Genomic DNA, 16,042 nt, shown 5'->3' on the forward strand with positions numbered 1-16,042 from the left:
CGGGGTTGGGTGGCACCAGACACAGCCCCTTTCCTAGAGGGATTGTGGGCCAGCTCCTCCTCGGGGCCAACGGCTAATCTCCCCGGTCTGACCAACCAGCCGGTACATATGACCCATACTGGCAATTTAAAAATAAACGTTGACTCGCTCACGCGCGATCCATATGAAGCTCTCGGCACCAGTCACACGCATGTTATCTTTGCTTTGTACATGCTGTAATTTTATAATACTACTAGTGGCCCTGCGCACGAATCTGTGTGTCCATAGCTCATTGCCCCTTGCCTCAGTTCTCCGCCCCGCCCACCAGCGCTTGTAGCTCTCCACTGCACGTAGCTCACTGCCCTGCCCTCCTGTAGCTCTCCACCATTCGTAGCTCACTGCTCCGCCCTCCTTTAGCTTTCCAGTGCTTGTCGCCGCTCGTAGCTCACTTCCCTGTCCTCCTGCTGATTGGTCATTACACATCACGGTGTAACAACCATTTGCATACTACCTCTTTGTTATATAGGATATCATATATACTATTTTGAAATGTAATTTTTTGCAGTAACATTATTGCACAAATCTTTCTTCTAATTAATTTTCTTTCAATGTGCACAAATCCGTGCACCGGGCCACTAGTTAAAAATATAAATTGTTAGAGAGAGAGAGAAACCAAGATGGCGGCATAGGTAAACAACTAAACTGCTGCCTCGCACAACAATTTCAAAACTACAACTAAAAGACAAAACGGACATCATCCAGAACCAAAGGAAGGCTGGCTGAGTGGAAATTCTACAACTAGAAGGAAAGAGAAAAGCATACTGAGACTCACAGGAGCTGCAGAAGACAGAGATACTGAGATGCGCGCAGAGAGGGCGGGCAACTGAGTACGCGACTGGCTTTCTCAAGCGGGAGGGAGACAAAAGCTCCTGACTGCCCTGAACTCCAGTTCCAGGCGAGACTCTGGGGACCCAGACTCATATGGGGAGAAACTGGACTGTCTGGCAGCGGGCAAAACTTGCTCTCAGAGATGTTTGCAGCGATTACCGCGGGACACTGAGACCCAGGGGCCTCTTAGGGCAGGGCTGACGGGGAAACCAATGTTGTCTGCTCAGCCCTGAGACTCCACCCCATCTAAGCTGAGCACAGAGGCTTTTGCAAATCTTGTCTCATAAGGGTGTCTCCAGCACAGAAGTTCTCCCAGTGTAGACACAGCTGATCCTCACAGCCAATTGGCCTGGAGGTCAGTTCCTCCCAGTGATACCAACAACAATCAAGGCTTAACTACAACAAGACTGTGCACACAGCCCACAAAGGGCTGCACCAAGAGTGTCCACCTCAGGTAACTGGGGAGGCTGAGCCACTGGGCCATAAAGGACACCTAGCACACAAAGCCACTCTGCCAACTCAGGGAATCAGCCAAAATGCGGAGACAAAGAAACATCACAAATGAAAGAAATGGAGGAAAGCAAACGACTGGATATAGAGTTCAAAACCACGGTTATAAGGTTTTTCAAGAATTTTCTAGAAAAGGCCGATTAATTTAGCAAGACCCTCGAGGATATGAAAAAGGACCAACTATAAATTAAGCATACACTGACTGAAATAAAAAATATTATACAGAGACCCAACAGCAGACTAGAGGATCGCAAGAATCAAGTCAAAGATTTGAAATACAAAGAAGCAAAAAACGCTCAACCGGAAAAGCAAAAAGAATCCCAAAATATGAAGATAGTGTAAGGAGCCTCTGGGACAACTTCAAGCATACCAACATCCGAATTATGGGGGTGCCAGAAGAAGAGAGAGAGCAAGATACTGAAAACCTATTTGAAGAAATAATGACAGAAAACTTGCCCCACCTGGTGAAAGAAATAGACTTACAAGTCCTGGAAGCGCAGGGAACCCCAAACAAAAGGAATCCAAAGAGGACCTCACCAAGACACATCATAATTAAAATGCCAAGAGCAAAAGACAAAGAGAATATTAAAAGGAGCAAGAGAAAAACAGTTACCTACAAGGGAGCACCCATACGACTGTCAGCTGATTACTCAACAGAAACTATGCAAGCTAGACGGGAGTGGCAAAAAATATTCAAAGTGATGAATAGCAAGAACCTACAACCAAGATTACTCTACCCAGCAAAGCTATCATTCAGAATTGAAGGTCAAACAAAGAGCTTCACAGATAAGAAAAAGCTAAAGGAGTTCATCACCACCAAACCAGGATTACATGAAATGCTGAAAGGTATTCTTTAAGAAGAGGAAGAAGAAGAAAAAGGTAAAGATAAAAATTATGAACAACAAATACATATGTATCAACAAGTTAATCTAAAAATCAAGTGAATAAAAAATCTGATGAACAATAAACTGGTGAATATAATAGAATCAGGGGCATAGAAAGGGAGTGGACTGACAATTCTTGGGGTGAAAGGGGTGTAGGGGGTGCGGGAAAAGACTGGACAAATATTGTATACCTATGGATGAGGACGGGGGGGGGGGCGGTAAGGGCAGAGGGTGGGGTGGGAACCGGGTGGAGGGGAGCTTTGGGGGGAAAAAGAGGAACAATTGTAATAATCTGAACAATAAAGAATTATTAAATTTAAAAATATATATATAAATTGTTAGAGTTTTTTGTTCTTTTAAAAACCTTGTTAATGGAGATGTTCATATATCTACAAAAGTAGACAGAATAATATAACAAACTTCTATTAACATACAATCTTATCCCTTTTTTATTCTTTTGAAGCAAATCCAAGTCAATACAATTTCATCTGTAAATTCATCAGCTAATTTGTCTCTGAAAAAAAAAAGGATTTAAAAAATAACCATAGTACCATTTTTGTGTACATAAAAGTTAACAGTGATATAGTTATTTATCCAGTGTTCAAATTTCTTTTAGTTGCATAAATTTCCCCTTTTTCCTTCCCTTAAGAGTTTGTTTGAATTATGATGCAAGTAAGGCCTACATGTTATGAATGGAAATATGGGTTTTAAAACAGTACTGCTGATAAAGGATTGGAGGCTCAAAAGATCACAGTCTGACCTGCAAAGGCCTCGCTGGCAGGCAACTTTTTGGGGCCTGTATTACTTGATCTATAGGAGAGAGTCAGGTGTGTGTCAAGACAGGGAGAGGCAGTGCTCAGACCTGGTGGCTACTCTGGGTCTGGATACTCTGTAACCTGGGGTCCCTGCCATCTCATTAAGTCCCTGGGAAACACTGCCGCTCAGGTGGCTTCCAGGCCTTGCAGCAAACTCATAACACAGGTGCTCCATGGTACACATCTCAGTTTTAGTCCTTCACCTATGTCTTTTCCATTGCTCCAGCATCTGCTGCTGCTCAGGCTCCTGAAAATTGATGCTGGATTCTTACTACAGAGCAGGGAGCCTATTTGGCTTCTAGGACAGTATCTGGCATTCATCTTGGCAACAGAGGGTGCCATCTGGTTGTGGGGTGCTTTATGAACTGGTAAGAAGAAAGTTGAAATAGGCTCTGGGCCCATAGATTTTTGAAGGATTGCTGATGATATTCTTGGTTCTGTTTCATGAAATTCAAGCCATCCTGCGCAGGCAAGATCAGCTGTGTATAAGTGTAGCCAGAGGCCATGTCTAGCAGGAACTTATTGAAGATTTAGATATGTTTTCTCAGTATTCTACTGGACCATGGATCCCACTAATTCCCCTAGGACTAGCTCATACTGACCTGTAATGCTGGGATCTTTTTAAGGATAGGGTGGCTGCGAGCATCCATCTGGTACCAGAACTTGTTCTACTTTGTGCCATCTAGTGCAGTGTGGTGCCATAGGTCTTAGTGCAGGTGAATAGGGTATCCTGGTAGTGTGAATGCTGTAATGCAGCACCTGCTCTGCTTGTAGGGGCGGGGGAGATCGGATTGGGGTGAGCGTGATTGATTTGGGGTGAGCGTGATTGGTTCGGCTACCTGCTTCAGTGACTCTCAAAACCCCCACTCATGAATGGCCATTATAAGACTCTGATCTCGGTCAGAGGCTGCTCAAAGCCATGGCACAACAGCCAAATCTGTATCTCCCCCCCCCCCCAACATTTTATTATGAAATATTCAAATATACATAAAATTTGAGAAATTATGCAAGTACAGTAAACAGTGTGCTATATTTAGCAAATATCTATGTATCCATTAGCTGGTCATCTTATATTTTTTATGGCATTTCAAAATAAGTTGCAAATGTTACTTCACATTACACCTAAAATCTTTAGTATATCATTAATTACAATTAATTATTTGTTAATTTTTTGAGCTATAATTTACATATAGTGAAATGTAAAAATCTTAAGTGTTACCTTTAGAATAGTTTTTTTTTAAATATATTTTTATTGATTTCAGAGAGGAAGGAAGAGGGAGAGAGAGAGAGAAACATCCATGATGAGAGATGAGAGAGAATCATGGATCAGCTGCCTCCTGCAAGTCCCCCACTGGGGATCGAGCCCACAACCTGAGCATGTGCCCTTGACCGGAATAGAACCTGGGACCTTTCAGTTCGCAGGACTATGCTCTATCCACTGAGCCAAACCAGCCAGGGCTAGAATAGTTTTGATAAATGCATCTAGTTTGGTAACCCGAAGCTCTATAGAGATATAGAACAAAGCCAGCATCCCAAAAGTTCCCAGACATCCCTTCCTATTTAATCCCTCCCTTCCAGAGGCACCCACTGTTTTGATTTTTATTCATATTCATATAAGTAAAGTTATAAAGAATGTGCTTTTTGTGTGTGCATAAAATTTATTTTGAGTTATGCAGCTTGTTCCTCTCTATTACTGAGCACTATTCTGTTATGTGAATATATCAATAATTTATTCATTCTTCATTGTCAGATATAAGTTTAGTGACTATTTTCTCTCAGTCTGTGGCTTACTCATTTATTTTTATGTTGGTGTCTTTTGATAAGCAGAAGTTTTCTTTTCGGTAAAATAACAACAATTTGTAGTTCTATAATTACTACTTTCTCTATTCTCTTTTAAGAAATCTCTGCCTGCTCTCGAATGAGAATAATCTCATTTTATATTTTAGAAGCTCTGAAAGCTTTAGTTTTTATGTTTACATCTATGAATCATCTTATTAATTTTAGTGTATGTATCATGTTAAAGTTCAGATATTTTCATGAATCTATATTGTTCCAGCTTCGTTTGTTCAAAACACTTTCTTCAATGGATTGCTTTGGAGTCTTGGTCAAAAATGAGATGACTTTATAAATATTGGTATGTTTCTGGGCTCTCTATTCAGTGTCATTTATTTATTCATTGGTACTTATGTGAATATATCAGTAAGTTATTCATTCTTAATGAATAAAGGCCAGTATCACACTGTGTTGAAGTAAGTCTTGAAGTCAGCTAATGCAAGCCCCTCAGTTTCATTTTTTAAAAGGTTGCTTTACATATTCTGGGTCAGAGGTGGCAAACTATGGCCACCCAGCCAAATTTATATGGTCATTAGAGTGATCTACCATTGTTTGATATGGAGAGCAAGTCAGTTGTCCCTTTCTGTCCTCATAATCCCCCTCCCTATTGGAAGCTGCTGGTATCAGTCTCCTTTGGGAGTTGATGACACAGTCACCTTTGGCCAGCTGCTCAAATAATGACTGGGCTCTTGGGAGGACAGAAAGGAGCACTGGGATCTGAGTGCAGTATCTATTAGATTTTTGAATACAGTTCTATCTGACATTAGAGACATTAAATGAAATAAGGCATGGGATGTGCTGAGTTGTGTATACTGCCTTTTACTAAGCCTCCATAGTAGGTGTCTGAATTAGAGCTACTGGTCTCCTTCACAACCCACAGACACTTGCAAGTAAGTTTTTTCGCTATTGACACTACTTAATTTCTCTCTAGTGTTCTAAATATTTGCTCCCCTTATCTTTTCTATTTCTTTGTACTTATCAGTTATTTAGAAAACAAGTGTTAAACACTTACTAATCTTCCCTGAAACTTACTCTAGTACTTTTTCTCCTTTATTCAAGGGAATATGTAAGTATAGTAAATTGTCTTTGGAAAGTCCTTCCTCCAGGAAAGGCTTCTTTTTATGCTCATCTCTAATATTCTCCCTGCACATTACATAACCAGACTCTAAAACAGGATTTTACTTATTACCCTATTTAAATTGTTACTGTTCTTGGATGCTGGGATGGCATCATAGTAAGTACGTGGTTTCAGGTAAGTTGGGTAGACAGACTTTTTCTATAAAGGATCAGATAGTAAATATTAGGCTTTGTGGACCATATAGTCTCTGTTGTAACTACCAAAAAAGCAGCTATAGGCAATAGATAATATGTGGGTGTGGCTGTGTTCCAATTGAACTTTAGCTGCAAACATAGGTCTTGGGCCAGATTTAACCTGTGAAGTGTAACTTGCTGATCTCTGGCCTATATATGATAAGAATTTGCATCAGTTAATTTATTACTTTGCATAAGTAAGTTGGTAAGTTAAATATTCTAGGTCAGCATGTATACTTCAGATGGAACAAAGGAGGAAAAGATAATTGTACTGTACATATATTTCAGGACTGTTAGGAAGTTGCTTTCACTCATGCACCAGATATACCATAGTATGCAAGTAGTGGAGGCACTGAGTTACAAATAGTGGTGACTCAGAGAGAGAAGGTTCCTGCCTTATGAAATTTACATTCAGAAACTGATATAAAGGGTGTGAAAATAATATGTTGGGATAAGTGGTATTTGAAGTTTGGTGTGGTGGATGTTGCCTCTTTGGATGCGTTGGTTAGGGAAGACTTTCTGGGGAGGCGTGTGTTACTGGAAAGAGTGATGCTGATAGGAGTTTGGAGAGTTAATCAGGATATTAGAATCCTGTGGGGCCCGGGCCCAAATTGGCTGTGATGAATAATTTGACACTTATGCTAATGAGGAAGCCATTATAAGGTAGTTTGTTCTTAAATTGAAAAAAACACTGGATTAAATAAATTGGATTTGATATTTCATAAATCTGATAATCCTTCACGGATCTATTCTTGTTTCTGGTTCACAAAGGCTCTGGTGTCTTAATGATCTGCACATATAGCCGGTTTTCAGTGACTCATAAGTTCTAGCTCTTGCAAGTACATTTTTATAAAACCAAATTTTAAGATGGAATATACCGTATAGTTGTGGAATGCAAAAAACAATTTTCCTCCCATCTTTTTAGGTTCTGACTGGGCTAATAATCAAATGAGACAAATTAACAGGAGGAAATATCTAAAATTTATTATGGATGTTCATGCAGGGATGGCATAAGAATATGAGACCTGAAACCCAGTGTACAGTTAACGTTTATATGCCATTCTGAACTAAGGAGTGGAAGGGGACAAAGGTCTGGGATTTCAAAGGCAAAGTAAGCAATTCACAGGTAAAGGAGAAGGAGCAAACGTGGTAAACAAATTCTTGCTGAGCCACCCAGAAACAGTGGGACACAGAGGGAAGTCCAAGGATAGGCCTTTGCCAATTTCTTCTTGTCTTCCCTATTGAGTTTATAGTGTAATGCAAAGGAGATGCCCCCAGATTTTTCTTTTTTAAATTCTTTTCGGCAGGTGAGGAGAGTCAAAGGTTCTTTCTTAGTCTTTTGTTTTGTAATAACTAGCTTAAAATCAATATCCCAAAAGGCAAAACTTTGGTCCCCTTCACAGTCTAAAAAGATTCCCAATTTCTATATGTGGATACAAAAGTTGGACGATGGAGGAGGCTGATAGGAAAAAAAAGATTCATTTGAAATATGGTGTTGGAGGAGCACTCTGTGGATACCTTGGACTGCCAGAAAATACAAACAGGTGGGTCCTAGAGCAAATTAAACCTGAAACATCACCGGAGGCAAAAAAATGACAAAACTGAAGCTGTCCTAGTTCTAGCACATCATGAGAAGGCAGGATTCTTTGGAAAAGACAATGCAGGGAAAATAGAAAGTAGCAGGAAAAGAGGAAGACCAAATATGAGATGGATTGACTGTAAAAGAAATCAGAGGCATGAGTCCACAGGAGCTGAGCAGGATTGTTGAGAATAGGACATTGTGGGCATCACTCATTCATAGAGTCGACAGGAGTCAGAGCCATCTCCTAGGCCAGTGGTCGGCAAACTCATTAGTCAACAGAGCCAAATATCAACAGTACAACGATTGAAATTTCTTTTGAGAGCCAAATTTTTTAAACTTAAACTATATAGGTAGGTACATTGTTACTAACTTAATTAGGGTACTCCTAAGCTGGCCTTTGCTAAAAACTTAAGGGTCCAAAGAGCCGCATGTGGCTCACGAGCTGCAGTTTGCTGACCACTGTAAAACAAACCTAGAATGATGAATATAAATGGCAGGACTGACTAGAGCTTTCTCCTGCATAAGGCACATGGATAGTGTTTTTTTTCTCATTTCAATATATAATGAGTATATATTCTTCAGATAGCCTACTGAGAAATATCTATCAGTTAGTGGTCTAGAACTATAGGATAGTCCTGCAAATATAGTCTGGATGAGTATAGGAAATGTTAACAGTGGACTTGTTTTTCCCGTATATTTAACTTGAATCATTGCATATATTTGATAAAGGTATTTGAGATATTTTTCTGACTGGATTTTTTTTGGAGAAAATTTTAAGGTAAAAATTGTTTTTTCCTTTTAGTGCAAAATAATATGTTGATTGTAGAGTTGTGTATAAATTCATGGTAGCTCTCCAGAGAGCCTTTAATGGTATTTCCCATTTGTTGATATTTATTTCTATTCCTTTTTTCTTTCTCTCTTCAAAATGTGGATATTAGTTACTTGTTCATGAATTATTCAATTCTTCAAGTGTCAAATTCCTGTATTTTGTGGGCAGTATTATGAAATGGTGTAATTATATCTTACACACAGGAGGAGGCAGTAATCCTCCATCTTTCCATTAAGAGGAAAAAGGACAATTAGAGTAAAATCTAGTTGGATGTATATAGATTGGCTTAATGGAAAAAAAAAAGATTTTCTAATTTCAGAGCATCTTTCTGTCCTTTCCATATTTTTATATCTTTCTACATACAGGTTGCAAGCAGTCCTGTCACATATTTTATTCTTCATATACTTTTTATGAAAATAAGTGCCTGAATAAATGAAATATCCATTCCAGCAATTTTCTGCTCTATTTTGCTGTCCCTGAGAGGATTGATTACAAAGCTGTATTATCACTACCCTCATCTATTTTCCTTCTCAAACCTGATATAACACTGTTTTCTTATCTTTTTATATATGAGTAATTGAGAATTGGTAAGGAAATTTCCTGTTTTTGGTGTTCCTAATTGATTTTGTTAAATTGTTTGCACTGCATATATTTATTATGATTTGGGTGCTGTGTTGGAATACCTTTCATCTGCCCTTACAGCTGGAATCTTGACCAGCTCTGGCTCTAGGCAACTAGTTTGTCTGGATACACAAATGGGCTTTCTTGCCTCCTGGCTTCTGGTTGGATCTGGTCTGACTGAGGGGTGACATTGTCAACAGATCAAAGAAAGGAAGGAGGGAGAGGTTAGGATACTTCTTAACTTGGTTCCTATGGGACATGCACAGTCTGGCTCATCCTTCCATTGAAAGTCACAGCTCCATCAAGTAGTCCTTTTGTTTAAGGTTCTGCTGACCTCTTCTCCCCTCCCTCTCTCTGCCCCTTCCACTGTGGGTGGTGGTTAGGCCCTGCTGTTACTAACCTTGGGGTACAGTACTCACTTGTGATTTCTTCAAAGCCTACCTATGCTTTGTAAACAGTCTCTATTAAACTTGACCCAAACCCAGTGTGCCATCTGTTTCCAGTGGCTATCTGATTGATAAGTATACTTTAAAATATTTTAGATTGTCAGTATCTATTACAATTGCAATTCTAAAGTGGATTAGCACTAGAATAAGGAAAAATTATTCTGACAATTTGATGAATTTATTCTCTTAGCTGGTATGTGGCTATTTTTAATTCCTCTGTAAGATCCGTTTTTGAGTAATATGCTTACTGAACAATTACGGCACTACCCATTGTTTTAAGCATTGTGGGGAATTCAGAAGTAAATGAGATATATTCTCCGGAATTGTAATATAAGGCAGTTTGTAATGAGTTTCATGTGAGAGGCACAAAGTGCTATGGAAGCTTAGAGGAGAGAGATTGTCCCATCAGGACCACTTTGATTCTATCTGCAGCAGGAATAAATGGAGACCCCATTACATTGCCTGTGTTTCTTTCTGGTGAGATTTCTACTTCCAGGTCTTGCTTTCTTCATCACTCCATAATCCTTCAGCAGGGCCTAACCACCACCCACAGTGAAAGGGGCGGAGACGGGGAGGGGAGAAGAGGTCAGCAGAACTACTTAAGAGACCAGGCCCCAAAGTAATAAGTAACACTATTTAAAGTTCATTCTATATGCCTGTTCTGAGTGCAAAACACATGTTAACTAATTCCTTCCAACATTCCTGCGAAGCAGGTACTCTTATTAAACAGTTCCCTTGTCTAGGCTTATAACTACCGCAACCACTACATTATTCTGTAATTAGGACTGATTATCCACTCCCCCACAGAGGTCATCATAACTAATTCCATCATTTCAGATGATGGCTTTTAGGTATCTGGGTCCTCAGTGTTGTTTCTGGTCCTCCAGGCCCGTGCTCCTCAAGTCAATAGATTTTATCACTTGCTGTTTCTTGCTGCAGTCATATCAGGCACTCCCCTCATTGATTATAGATTTAAGCATCTTACGTGTCTTTTTTTCTACTAGTGTAAGTCACTTCTGCCAATTCCAGTGTCCATATAAGCCACATGATTATCATAATCTATAATAATAAAAGGGTAATATGCTAATTAGACCAGACGTCATTCCGGGTGTCCTTCCTGACAACGCCGGGGCCAGAGGGAAGCCAACCCGGGTCCCTGGTCCCGGGTCCCGGGTGTCGGAGGGAAGCCCGTGCCAGCAGCTGGGGGAAGGAAGGCCTACTCTTGCTTGAATTTTCATGCATCGGGCCTCTAGTAATAGATAATTTGATTTCCTGAATTCCTTGACTTCTTATTTCCAGTGAGTTTTCATCCTATTTTAGACTAGATCAGTAACTATATCACCTCTCAGATTTCAAGTTCAAGCATCCTGTTCTCTCACCTCTACTGCTGCTTTCTTCCCAGCTCATTCCTCTCATTTTTCTATTTCAAGTTCAAGCATCCTGTTCTTTCACCTCTACTGCTTCTTTCTTCCCAGCTCATTCCTCTCATTTTTCTAAGTCAAGCAGTTTTGGGACAACTGTCAGGACCTCCGGCCCACTAAAGTGAATCTTCTTTCTTGTCCATCATTCATCATATTCTCGTGTTTCTTCGTCTACCTTAGATTCCATGGCCTGTTCTAATCATTCCCTTTGAACTCATCATATTTTACTTAATTAAAGCCAACACTCTACCTACTTTGTACCTAAACAGCCAGGTGAGCCTGGAGGAAAACACACTATTCTAACTAGTTTCATTTTTAATACTCATGACCACAGATTCTAAATGCTGCCTGCAGTTGTAGTGGATTCACTCTATTCACCTTCAACCTTGACAATCCTTCCCTTTTGAGTTGATGATGTTTATTATTTTGCTAAAACAAAAAACAAAGAAAGCAAAATAAGCAGAAAATAGAACTTGATACTTTCTTATCAGCAAATCTACAAACCTGAAAGAGCAGTTCTAGGGAGCAGAAACGAACTTTTCAAGGACTAAAATGTGACTGGGTCACAGAAACTATAGACACTGTGTCCCCGGAACACTGTCTCTGTTAAAAGAACCTTGCCTAGTAACAGGTTTAGTGTCTTAAGTAAATTTGAGAAATGCCAGAAGTGTATAGTATATATATATGGAAAGGAAGTTTCCATCTGCTGGCTGAGATTTTTCTAAAGCATTAGTTTGGCCTATTTCACAATCACTTGGGCTTGCTACTTCCAGAGGTTCTGATTTCATAGGTCTCATTGGCTCCTGAAAATTTACATTACAACAAGTTTTTAAGTGACTCAGATGCGCTACCAGTCCAGGGAATTAAGGAATTCCATTTTGAAAGCCATTTCACTTAACTCCATTGCCAAGAGTGGCAGATAAGGTTTAGGATTTTGAGCAACCTAGAATAGCCTTTGTGGAGTAATGTAGCTAGAAATAAGAGCTAAGAATGTGAAGAAGCTCTGTTAGTGACACAGCATTAATTTGTAGTGGGCCCAAGCAGTTAGTTTGAATGATTTTCCCTAGCAGTTTGGCCTATCCAAGAGAAGGAGCAGAACTATCAGCAGTTAGTAAAGAATTTTGCGCAAATCCTACTGGCTGCTCATGTCAAATATCTGTAAGTTTACCATCAAGCACTTCATTTTGCTTTGTATTCCCATGATGAGTGCCAAGACAATGACTTTATCATCTGTCTTCAATCTATCTTTTTAAAAAATATATTTGTTATTGTTGATAGTATTGTAGATATGTCCCATTCCCTTCTCCCTGTTCAATCCATATTTTAAAAATGTGTTTGTATGTTACTTATTATTCACTAGTGGCCTGGTGCATGAAATTTGTGCATGGGGGGCGGGGGTTGGGGTGTTCCTCAGCCCGGCCTGCACCCTCTCCAATCTGGGACCCCTCGAAGGATGTCCTACTGCCGGTTTACAGGGATCGGGCCTAAACCGGCAGTCGGACATCCCTCTTGCAATTCGGGATTGCTGGCTCCTAACTGCTCACCTGCCTGCCTGATTGCCCCTAACCACTCTGCCTGCCAGCCTGCTCACCCCCAACTGCCCCCCTCCGCCAGCCTGCTCGCCCCCAAATGCCCCCCCCACTGCCAGCCTGATTACCCCAAACTGCCCCCTTTGCCAGTGTGCTCACCCCCAACTGCCTCCCCTGCCGACCTGCTCACCCCCAACTGCCCCCCCCCTGCTGGCCTGCTTGCCCCCACCTTCCTCCCCACTGGCCAGCTTGCCCCCAAATGCCCACTGCTGGCCTGCTCACTCCAAACTGCCCCCCCATCCCGCTGTCCTGATCACCTCCAACTGACCCCCACTGACGGCCTGCTCACCCCCAACTGGTCCTCCTGCTGGTCTGCTTACCCCCACCGCCCTGATCACCCATAACTGCCGTCCCATCCTGGCCTGATCACCCACAACTGCCCTCCCCTCTTGGCCTCTGACCGCCTCTACCTCGGCCCCGCCATCATGGCTTTGTCCAGAAGAAAGTCCACAAGGTCTCCTGGAAGGTCTCCCAGTCTAATTAGCATATTACCCTTTTATTAGTATAGATAGAGGCCTGGTGCATGGGTGGGGGCCGGCTGGTTTGCCCTGAAGGGTGTCCCGGGTCAGGGTGGGGGTCCCGCTGGGGTGCCTGGACAACCTGGGTGAGGGGCTGATGGCTGTTTGCAGGCTGGCCACAGCCCCTGGCTACCCAAGCTCCCAGCCCCTCCTTTTTTGCTTTTTTTTTTTCTTTTTTCAGCGCCTCCTTGAGCAGAGGCCAGGGCTGGCTGGAAGCAGGTATCTGGGATTTATGTATCTTCTATATTTGAAACTTTGTAGCCTTGAGCGGAGGCCAGAGCCGGCCAGGGCGGGCGGGAAGCTTGGCTTCCTCCATTGCCAGGGGCAACCCAAGCCTCCTGCTCACTTCAGCTCCGTGGTCGCCACCATATTGGTTGGGTTAATTTGCATACACACTCCTCATTGGCTGGTGGGCGTGGCTTGTGGGCATAGCGGAGGTACGGTCAATTTGCTTGTTTTTCTTTTATTAGATAGGCTTAACTAGAGGCCTGGTGCATGAATTCGAGCACCAGTGGGGTCCCTCAGCCTGGCCTGTGGGATCGGGCTGAAACCAGCTCTCCGACATCCCCCGCGGGGTCCCGGATTGCAAGAGGGTACAGACCAGGCCAAGGGATCCCACCGATGCACAATCGGGGCCTGGGAGGGACGCAGGTGGTTGGCCAGCTGGGGAGGGACTATAGGAGGGTTCCAGGGCATGTCCGGCCCATCTCGCTCAGTCCTGATCGGCCGGACCCCAGCAGCAAGCTAACCTACTGGTTAGAGCGTCTGTCCCCTGGTCGTCAGTGCATGTCATAGTGAGCGGTTGAGCAGCCTTAGCATATCATTAGCATATTATGCTTTGATTGGTTGAATGGATGACCGGACACTTAGCATATTAGGCTTTTATTATAAAGGATTGTTTTTATATGTGGTAGTTAACAGGGGTTTTGGAATGTAAAGTCTAAATGTTTATGGTATTTGGTATCCTGAACTAATTCTGTCAGTTACAGTTAATAATTCTTTGGGCAAATGACTACCATATCTCTTGTTTTCTTGTTTGGGAATTTTTAAAATAGAAAAATTAGCCTGGCTAGTGTGGCTCAGTGGTTGAGTGTCGACCCATTAACCAAGAGGTCACTGGTTTGATTCCTGGTCACAGCACATGCCTAGGTTTCAGGCTTGATCCCCAAAAGGGGGTGTGGAGGAGTTGCTGATCAATAATGTTTCTCTTTCATCTATGTTTCTGGCTCTCTATCCCTCTCCCTTCTTCTCTCTCTAAAAATCAATGGAAACATTTTTTTAAAAAATAGAAGAATTAGAAACTTCCACTTTTCTCATTTTGAATGTAACTGTAAAGTCACAGAATCTTTTAAAATTACATTTTGGGGGAATTATTAGTCAATTTTCTGGCTAAGGACAGTCTCTTGTGGTTCTTTTTAAGTAGCTAAATACTATTGCAGAAGCTGGGTCACTACAGTGTTTATGGCATTTCTGGCAGTAAGTTGCATTACCATTCCTGGGTGTCTGCACTTTTCTGTTTTTGCCTCTTAAATGTTTTTATAATGAGATTTCATCTTAGCCCAGGCCTCGCAGTGACGTGTCAGCTTTTCTGCCTTAATGAGGTTATAGTAGTATTTGTATTGAAGGAGCCAGAGAAATGTTTTGAAACATGGTTGGTATTTGATTAGAAAAGGGGTGAGTCTTTTTTCCTGTCCTCCCTTACCCACTTAATTGAGCAGGTAAGATTGAGAAAGATGCTGCATTTCCTTCTCTGATTTCTCAAATTTCTGTCAAGCTTTTGAAGCTAGATACTGTGTTCTTTTTGCAGTATTAAAATTGGTATTCTTCAAAATAATACAATTTTGGAAACTTGTGGACTTGTTTTTATAGCTTTATTGAGGAATAATTAATTACAAGAACTTGTACTTATTTCCAGTGTCTAATTTGAAGAGTTTTGACATATGTGAAGCCATGACTACAATGATAAGATAGCACACATTTTTATCATTCCCAAGGGTGTTTTTTTCTGTCCCTTTGTAATGTATCCATTTGATCTGCTTTCCATCACTATAGATGAGTTATATTTTCTAAAAATTTAAATGAATAGAATCATACAGTATGTACTTTTGGGGGTGGATGTCTGACTTCCGTCAATCAGCATAATTATCTTGAGGTTTATTTATGTACTTGTTTGTATCAATAGTTCTTTTTACTGCTGATGAGTCTCCTATTTGGATATTCCAAAATTTATCTATTTACCTGTTGATGGACATTTGGGTTATTTTATTAACCGTTTAGAGGTATTATCAACAATGCTGCTGTGGACATTTGTGTACAGATCTGAGTGTGGACATGTGCTTTTATTTTTCTTGGATAGATACTTAGTAATGGGATTGCAGGGCCATATGGTAGGTGTATGTTTAACTTTTAAGAGATTGCCAACTTTCTCAAAGTGGTTGTACCATTTTACATTCTTAAGAGTTCCTAGTGTTCCACATTCTTACTAATACAAGATACGGTCAATCTTTTTATTTTTAGCCATTCTAGTAGTATTTGTGTAGTGGGATCTCAGTGTTGTTTAATTGCATTTTCCATATGACTAATGGTGTTGGGCTGCATTTTGGTAAAGTGGTTATAAAATTTTCCCATTCTTTTAAACAATTTTTTGTCTTTATTATAATTGAGTTTTAAGAAAATTTTTGTATTTTCTGCATTCAAGTTTCTTCAAGTTCTTACATGTTTTGCAAATACTTTTTATGAGTTGGTAGCTTGCCTTTTCAATATATTAGTTTTTTGAAGAGCAAATTAATTTTGATGAAGACTACTTTGTAAAATTT

At 40.9% G+C, this 16,042-nt stretch overlaps 1 protein-coding gene across 2 annotated transcripts in view; it reads left to right on the plus strand.

Annotated features, from left to right (window-relative positions):
• Window positions 1–16,042, plus strand: part of AGFG1 (ArfGAP with FG repeats 1) — a 68,128-nt gene that overhangs the window by 21,453 nt on the left and 30,633 nt on the right. The gene's annotated exons all lie outside the window — the stretch shown is intronic.

This window comes from Cnephaeus nilssonii (assembly GCF_951640355.1).
Source record: "Cnephaeus nilssonii genome assembly, chromosome: 10".
Lineage (NCBI taxonomy): Eukaryota > Metazoa > Chordata > Mammalia > Chiroptera > Vespertilionidae > Cnephaeus > Cnephaeus nilssonii.